Source organism: Hesperophylax consimilis, chromosome 6 (assembly GCF_061612785.1).
Source record: "Hesperophylax consimilis isolate HC1 chromosome 6, BYU_Hcon_1.0, whole genome shotgun sequence".
Classification (NCBI taxonomy): Eukaryota; Metazoa; Arthropoda; class Insecta; order Trichoptera; family Limnephilidae; genus Hesperophylax; species Hesperophylax consimilis.
This window is the reverse complement of record NC_142841.1, coordinates 28,275,764-28,283,578: the sequence shown is the minus strand read 5'-3', so window position 1 is coordinate 28,283,578 and position 7,815 is coordinate 28,275,764.

Here is a 7,815-nt window from a genome sequence, read left to right as displayed (position 1 = left end):
CCACATAAAGATAATAGACGCACAGATTATACGTCAAGATTCGTAGACTCATCCAGGGGGTAGGGCGGCGATTGTTTAGAGAGTCGTGACGTAGTAAGAAGCCCATTTTCCACGGGGAGTTCGAATTTACTGCAATACAAGTGGCGTCATGCGACTCAGAATGCATTTGCAATGATTTATAATGCGTTAGTAATATAATACTAATCATTATATTAAAACTACTGTTCTGTATAAAAGGTAACAATTCCAGGAATTTTTGCAGTGTTTTAATTAGTATTATTAGTGAATAATTCAATTTATTTACAATACAGCATAATTATACTGAAAAAAGCCAAATTTAAACATGGATTTCAACAAGCATTTTTTTAAACATCAACTCTACACAGAAGGCCCCGTTGAAAATAAATTCCTTATGGCCTAGGTCATCTTTGGCGATGCTGTGTGAAGGGTCTTTTTAAGAAGATGAGGTTGTGAACATCGGTCTTGAATATACCGGTGTTGTCGGAGGGAGGAAAAATGAAAATCTTTCCACAGCCTAACTGTTGAACTCAAGAACGAGTCGTAGAAACGACCCGTTCTCATAAGATAAATAATGTTGACAAAGCTTAAATGTTAAGTGCGCGTTTATTATGTTTCCCGACTATGCTCCGGTACCGAAGGGATAAATGACACTAGTTCCTCGGATCACCTTCCATTGAAATACCAGTAGAACATGGACAGCATCCGTTGACTTTTTTGAGTTTTTTTTAATGATAAACTAATGTTTATAGAAGAAATGATAACAATTTATTTTAAGCAATAATTACGCATTGCTTTATTAATTAATAATCAATAAAGATGGCTGTTTACGGGTGAATAAATATAATAAGCAGTAATTGTTGATTGAAGTACTAGCACATATTGAATTATTTGGCGGGTTGGAAATAAGCCGACGTTGCTCAGTAATCCAGAACACCTGACCAGACATCAGAAGGTGGGGGTTAAATTCCGGTCAGCGGAATTTATTTTTACTCGGGAGATATTTTCAATTTGTATGGATATTTCAGGCAAGTAATTATTGGTTATAATAATTTAAAATTTTGATGTTTTGAATTCTTGCGTACCTGAAAACTGGATGTAGTTTATATGGTAGAAATATATATAGTATTACTCTCTAGATTTGAATATTTTTTAAGTATTTGTGTCACTTGTTCACGCTATTCTTCTTCGGGCATCCTCTACGTCTTCTACCATTCACTTCTACGACATGCATTCTCCTTACACCCCTTTCTTCGTTACATCGGCTTTATTTATTATTGAACATACTTTTCGCAAATTACCAGAAATAACCAACAGTGATCCTTTCGATGCCATACCAATTTGTGCAAAAGATATCCCCCATCCACAACATTAATATTCTTATCACCAAGGTTCATTCCTTCTGGAAGTTGTTCGAAAATAACACACGACGATGATTCCGTGCATTTGCGCATTGCTCCTTCTAAGAAAGGTGAGAGAATATACGAGTAGGTATGTAGTCCAAGCGATGACCTTAAAGATTATATCCGATAGCCACTTCAACCAAATGAGTGCTGGGCGTTAACTCCAAATAAGATCATTAAAAAAAACGCATTCAGCCAGATTTCTACTCGGGGAGTCATGAAAAGGGACCACCTCCGGTGTAATTTTTGGGGGAAAATATCCGACGTGCAACTAGTGGCAAAATTTGACCGCTCATTATGTAAAAAAATGCGTACAGCCAATATTTGTATGAGGAGAAGCACCTGAGTAGTAACCTCCAGATGAAGTAAAATATATAATCGGACACTCGAATCAAACTGATGCCGGTATTTAGGTATTAGTTCCCTCTTTATGAATATATCGTTCTGCCAACAAAATATTGACTAAAACCCTGTGGCATACACGATTATTCGAGCGAAACAATGCCTTTCTTCTCACTAATACTGTTAAATTAACCAAAGAATTATCGGGTTCACCGCAAATATTAGGTCATCAGAACGGTACAGGGTTTTTCTCAATATTATGTGTGCGGAACGATTCGTCAAAAAGGAACCTTTACCTAAATTTAGAAATTAGTTTCATTAAGGTAGCGGATGAGATATCGCATTACCAGGTGATCTTTTATGTCATCTGCCAGGTACTTGTTACCTCCAGAGACAGTAAAATATCTCATCCGCCACCCGAATGAAGCCGATGCCAGAATTTAGGTATGAGTTCTCTCTTTACGAATCGTTCCGCTCACACAATATTCGAGTGTGCGGAATATATCTGTGGCGGACGCGATTATTCGAGCTAAAAGATGGCTTTCTTCTCACTGACACTGATAAATTACCTGTTGAATAGGTAATGAATCATATGAAATTTGAATCTTAAATTCATAAAATCCGTAATGTAGATGTATTTATGCATCAACACGAGTGGTACGAGAACGTAAAAAGCAATCAAACCTAAGCAAAAATCTTTTTTTTACACGTCCGAGCTTATTTTTTATACACCTTTGTAAGAGAAGTCACCAAATCAACTCTATAAAGGTTAAGGCGAAGCTTAATGCCAAATCACTATTTTGATTAATCTTTATAACGAATTGGTGTACATTATGAATACAAAAAAATATGCTTTAGATAAATTGAAGGTTTTCCTATCGCTTCGCTTGAGTAGAATACAAATAAATATATAAATTATTCAAAAAAAAATATAAATGCAAACTACAAAAAAAAAATTTTTTCAATAGAAATGTATAAACACATAAAGGAAACAACTTTAAAAAATACATTATTATAGCTTAGATTATCTGTGACAGTTTCACTTGATCAACTTTTTTGCTTTCTTATAAAATTATTTACAAAATAAATAAAAAACCAGTTTTTGCTTGAAATCGAACGTTTCTAGACTCCGTTTGTCAAGTGATTTTAATGCTTATTACCTACGATATAAGGTATACCAAGAATATACACATTTTTGGCTTGTAGCTTCCACTTAACACACGCATCAGTCATTTTGTTGATTATTCTCGTGGTGTCTTTTGTAAAGGTGTATAGGTATATATTACGTTTGTGTGATTTGTTTTTTTTTCAATGACAGATTTAAGAAATACAACCATAACCGGATGATTTTATTGTTAGTGTTTTTACCAATCTAAATAACTTTTTGGTATCTATTGTGCATTTTCGAGGTTCGGGGAATATTTTCTCCATGTCTCGTGAACTGAGGGTGTAAAGTACCTGAGGGATGGTTTTTTTCTACCCGATGAGTGGGCTGCCTATAGCAACTTATAGGACTGTAATACTATTTTTTTTTGTATTTTTATTTTTTTTTGTCTGTAGGTATTTTTAATTTTTTTATTTTATTTATATTTTTTTTGTAAAAGATTTTTTTATTATTATTTTTATATATTATTTTAAATTAATGTGTTTGTAAAATTTATACTATATTTTTTGTATATCTGGTTGCAATTTAATTTTTTATTTGAGTCCACTCATCAAGGGGGGAAGGTAATAGAGACTGGGAATGGATAGGTGGGTTTGTCGTCGGGACTTGAGCGCCCGAGACATGCTATGCTTGGGTTCGTGTGCATAGGAAGTTTCGCATAGAATGATTTGGCTAATTCTACCACTCATGTGTTTTAAATGGGGGGATTTTCGTGCCTGAATTAATAATGCTATTTCGGACAAACCAAGGGCTTTTGGTATATCTTCTAAGTGTGACATTCTGGAATGAGGCAAGACGTTTTGTGTTTCCAGTGCCCCAAATGGGTGAGGCGTATGACATGATAGGGCGTATTTGTGTTTTGTAGATGAGTAGTTTGTTTTGTATGGAAGTTTTTGAGTTTGAGTGAAGCAACGGGTAAAGGGCGTTGGATGTTTTTTTAGCTTTTGTGAGAGTGTTATTTATGTGTTTTGTCCATGTGAGTCGTCTCTCAAGTGTAACTCCAAGATATTTGGCCGATTTTTGCCATGGTATAGTTTGGCCGTACATCGTTATTTCCTCTCGCGGAGCCCGGCCGCCCTTTCTACGAGAGAAAAAGACGGCCACGCTCTTTGAGGTATTCACGTCTATACGCCATTTATCGTACCAATCTTGGAGTGAGTCTATGTTTTTTTGGAGTCGGTATGTAATCATTCTGGGTGAACAGTATCTAACCATAACTGTGGTATCATCTGCGTACAGAGCTTTGTGAGAATTTGAATTTTCAGAGAGGGGAATGTCGTGAGTGTAGACATTGAAGAGGATTGGAGAAAGCAGAGAGCCCTGCGGGACCCCTGCTGTCATGAAACGTTTTATTGAAAGAGCGCCACCGTATTTTACTTGAAAAGTACGTTGGCGTAGAAATGATTTGAAGGCACCGAGTAGTTGGGGATCGATGCCTGTTTCGTGGAGTTTGAGAAGCAGGCCGTTTATCCATACTTTATCGAAAGCTTTGGCTATGTCCAGGAAAATGGCGCCAGTTGATCGCTTGGTATTGAAGCCTCCGATAATGATTTCGGAGACTCTGAGGAGTTGATGGAGGGTGGAGTGATTTGATCTAAAGCCGTGTTGCTCTTCAGGTAATGTTGAAACCTCGTCAATGTGCTTGAGGAGCCGTGTCAAAAGGATCTGTTCGTAGATTTTACCAATATTTGAAAGAAGGCTGATTGGACGGTGATTTTCGCAGAAGAGGGGGTCTTTTCCCGGTTTTGGGATGAGAATGACGTGCGCGTGTTTCCAGTTTTTCGGGAAATAGCGCAGTCTGAGGGCAGTGTTAATGAGATTTACTATCGCTAGTATTCCTTTTTGGGGGAGGGCTTTAAGAGCGAAATTTGTGACGCCGTCGGGACCGGGGGCTTTTTTATTTTTCCGGCTTTTTATAGCGCGGATAACCTCGGCCGGGGTAGTAAAATGAATGTTTGTATTGGGGAGATTATTTAAAACATTATTGATTTTGCGGTTGACATTTGCAATGTGATCTAGATCGGCGTGTTTGAAGCTGGGGCTGAATTGATTTTCAAGACTGTCAGCGAACGCCTCCGCTTTGTCTTGATCGTCGAAGACGAGACCGTTTTCGGCGTGAATGGGGTGGTTAGGGTGGGGGTGGCTTTGAGAGTTTTGGATAATTTCCACAGAGAGCCGTCCTGTGGATTTATCTCTTGAATTTTCAAATTCCAGGTGAAATTTACGTGCTCTTGAAGTTTTTTTCTGATGAGGGCTTGGATTCGATTTATAGAAGTTTTCAAGGTGGGATTTTGATATTTTTGCCAGTGGCGGCGTAAGATATTTTTTTGTTTTAATTAGGTTTTTTACTGAATTTGGGAGGTTTTCCTTGAAATTTATTGGGGAGGGTGAGGGGAGAGGTTTTGAAGCCTCATCTATTGCGGACATTATTGTCTTCGCGAAGTCGTCAACCGCTGTATCTAAATCTGAGGGATTTTTAATGTGGGGATTTATGGATAATTTTTCCCCGACTCTGTGCGAAAAGTAGGTCCAATCAGTTTTTTTGTTAATTTTTGCAGGGGGGGGGGGGTAAGAAAATTCGTTGAGAGTTAGCAACACGGGGTTATGGTCGGAGGAAAGGTCGCAGATGGTTTCGATACTGTATGCCCAGGATGATTTGTGAAAAATGGCGATGTCTAGTACGTCAGGTCTGTGTCCGATGTTAGAGAAAAATGTTGGCTCTATGGGTCCTGCAATGTTTATGTCGGGGCGAGAATTGGCAGTCATGTAAGATACGTCCGTTTTTGTTGGTGAGCCTACTATTCCAATCGGGGTGTTTTGAGTTAAAATCCCCCGCTTGAATAGTAGGCGTTTGTCCATCGAGAAGTAATTCAAGATCCGACTTTTGTAAAGTCTGAACATGTGGGTTGTACATTGAATTAATTCTCAATGGACCTGAGTGTTTTGTGAATATGGTAATGGAGGTGCTTTCAATGGTAGTCAGGGGGGGGGGGGTGATGTTATGTTGGTGGGCGATTTTAGTTTTCACGAAGATGGCTGTGCCACCACCCCGTGAGTGTAAACGGTCGTTTCGGTACAGTGTGTAGTTAGCGATTTTTGGTGTGTGTGAAGGATTTAGGTGTGTTTCATTTATGAGTACTATGTCTAAATTATGTGTGTTGGTGAAAATTCGTAGTTCGTGCATGTTTTTGTCAAGACCATTGGCATTCCAGAATGCCAAACGTAGCGCGGAGGGCTTGGTAGAATTAGCCATTTAATTGGTAAAGAGAGAAATGATTTGAGGGGCTGCTGTGAAAAGAATCGAGAGGTAGTCTGCAGGCGAGGTGGCAGATTGGAATTTTGGGACTAGATCAGCGATAAGTTCGCCGATCTTTGAAAAGAAGTTATTTTTGAAAAGATCTGAGAAATTAAAGGGGGTAGCTGAGGGCTGGGGGGTGGGGGGAGAGTTTGACGGAGAGGGGGTGGGGATGGTGGGGGGAAGGGGAGAGCGGGAGGGGGAAGGGATGGTGAATTGGGGGGGGGGTTTAATGCCTGGGCATAGGAGGTGGATGGTTGGACTGGGTGGGAGGTGAATGTGACTTGGGGAGGTACCTCAGTTTGACGGGGCGTGGCTATGGAGGGTGCTGGGCGTTTGGGGCATTCTTTGTAGTTGGCCGGGTGGGGGCCGGCGCAGTTTGCACAGGTGGCCGGGCCGTCGGTTCTCTGCTTGGCACAGGTGGCGGTGAAGTGTGGCCCCGCGCATTTGACGCAGCGGGGGGGGAGATGGCAGCCTTTGGCGGAGTGGCCGAACAGTTGACAGCGATGGCATTGAGTAGGGGCTGTTTTGTGGTCGAGGAATTCACATTTTATGCGTAGATGAAAGATGTGTGTGAGATTGAAGATTTTCTTGCCCTCTTCGCCGTGAGTCAGCTGCACGAGGACCATCGGGACGTTAGTGCGGTCGGGTCCCGACCTCATCCTGGAGACGGTGATGGCCGGGAGACCAAGGTCCTGGAGTTCGAGGAGAATCTCCTCCTCTGAGATCTGGGTAGGGATTCCCCTCAGAACTGCCTTAGTGGTCTTGTCCTCGTGCAGCTCGAAGGTGTGGAAGTCAGTTTTTGTTTCGTCTAGTATTTTTGTGGATAGTCTGAAGCTGGAGGAGTCGGCGGTGTGGACCACCACGCCCGTCGGGATAGCTTTGGCGTGGGATATACGCACACCGGCGTTCTCCAGCTTCTTTCTCAGTGTGTTCCAGTTTGAATCTGACTTTATGATGATGGGCGGGATTTTAATAGGGCGTCGGGCGGGAGTCGGGGTGGTGGTGGTGGTTGTTAGGTCTGTGTCTGCTCCGTCAGTGGTGATTGTGTCAGAGTTGGTGTCATCGGAGGAGGGCGGGGCCAGGGTCTGGAAGCGGTTGGTGGTAGCGAGGGTCTGAGGAGGCGTGGGCGGTTTTGTTTTAATTGGATTATTCGGTGTGGTCCAAAGGGGCGGGAAGTCCTTGGATGGTGATGAAGGTAATGCAGTGCGGCTTGCCAGGCTGTGGTCGGCGGAGGTGGAGGCGGTGGAGGTGGAGGCTGAGGTGGTGGGTGGTTGGGTGGCGATGGGCGGGGTTTTTCGTGGGGTGCCTGAGAGGTAGGTGGTGGCCGAGGGGTTTACCCCATCTGGGTAGAAGGTCACCTTTCGTTGGGGGGTTTTTGTGACCGTTCTTGACATGTTATTGATGAATGTCTAGAGAGCCTCAATTGGAGGATCCAGCTTCTCCAGTTCCAGGAGGTATGTTTCCATGTCGATGTCAGTGGGTAGTGATGCAGGTCAGGAAGGTTTCGGCAGGTTAGGGCGGGGCACGGGTAGGTCGTAGGGCAGAGTAGGATGGAGAACGTGGTCAGGGAGCGCAGGTGGTCAGTGGTG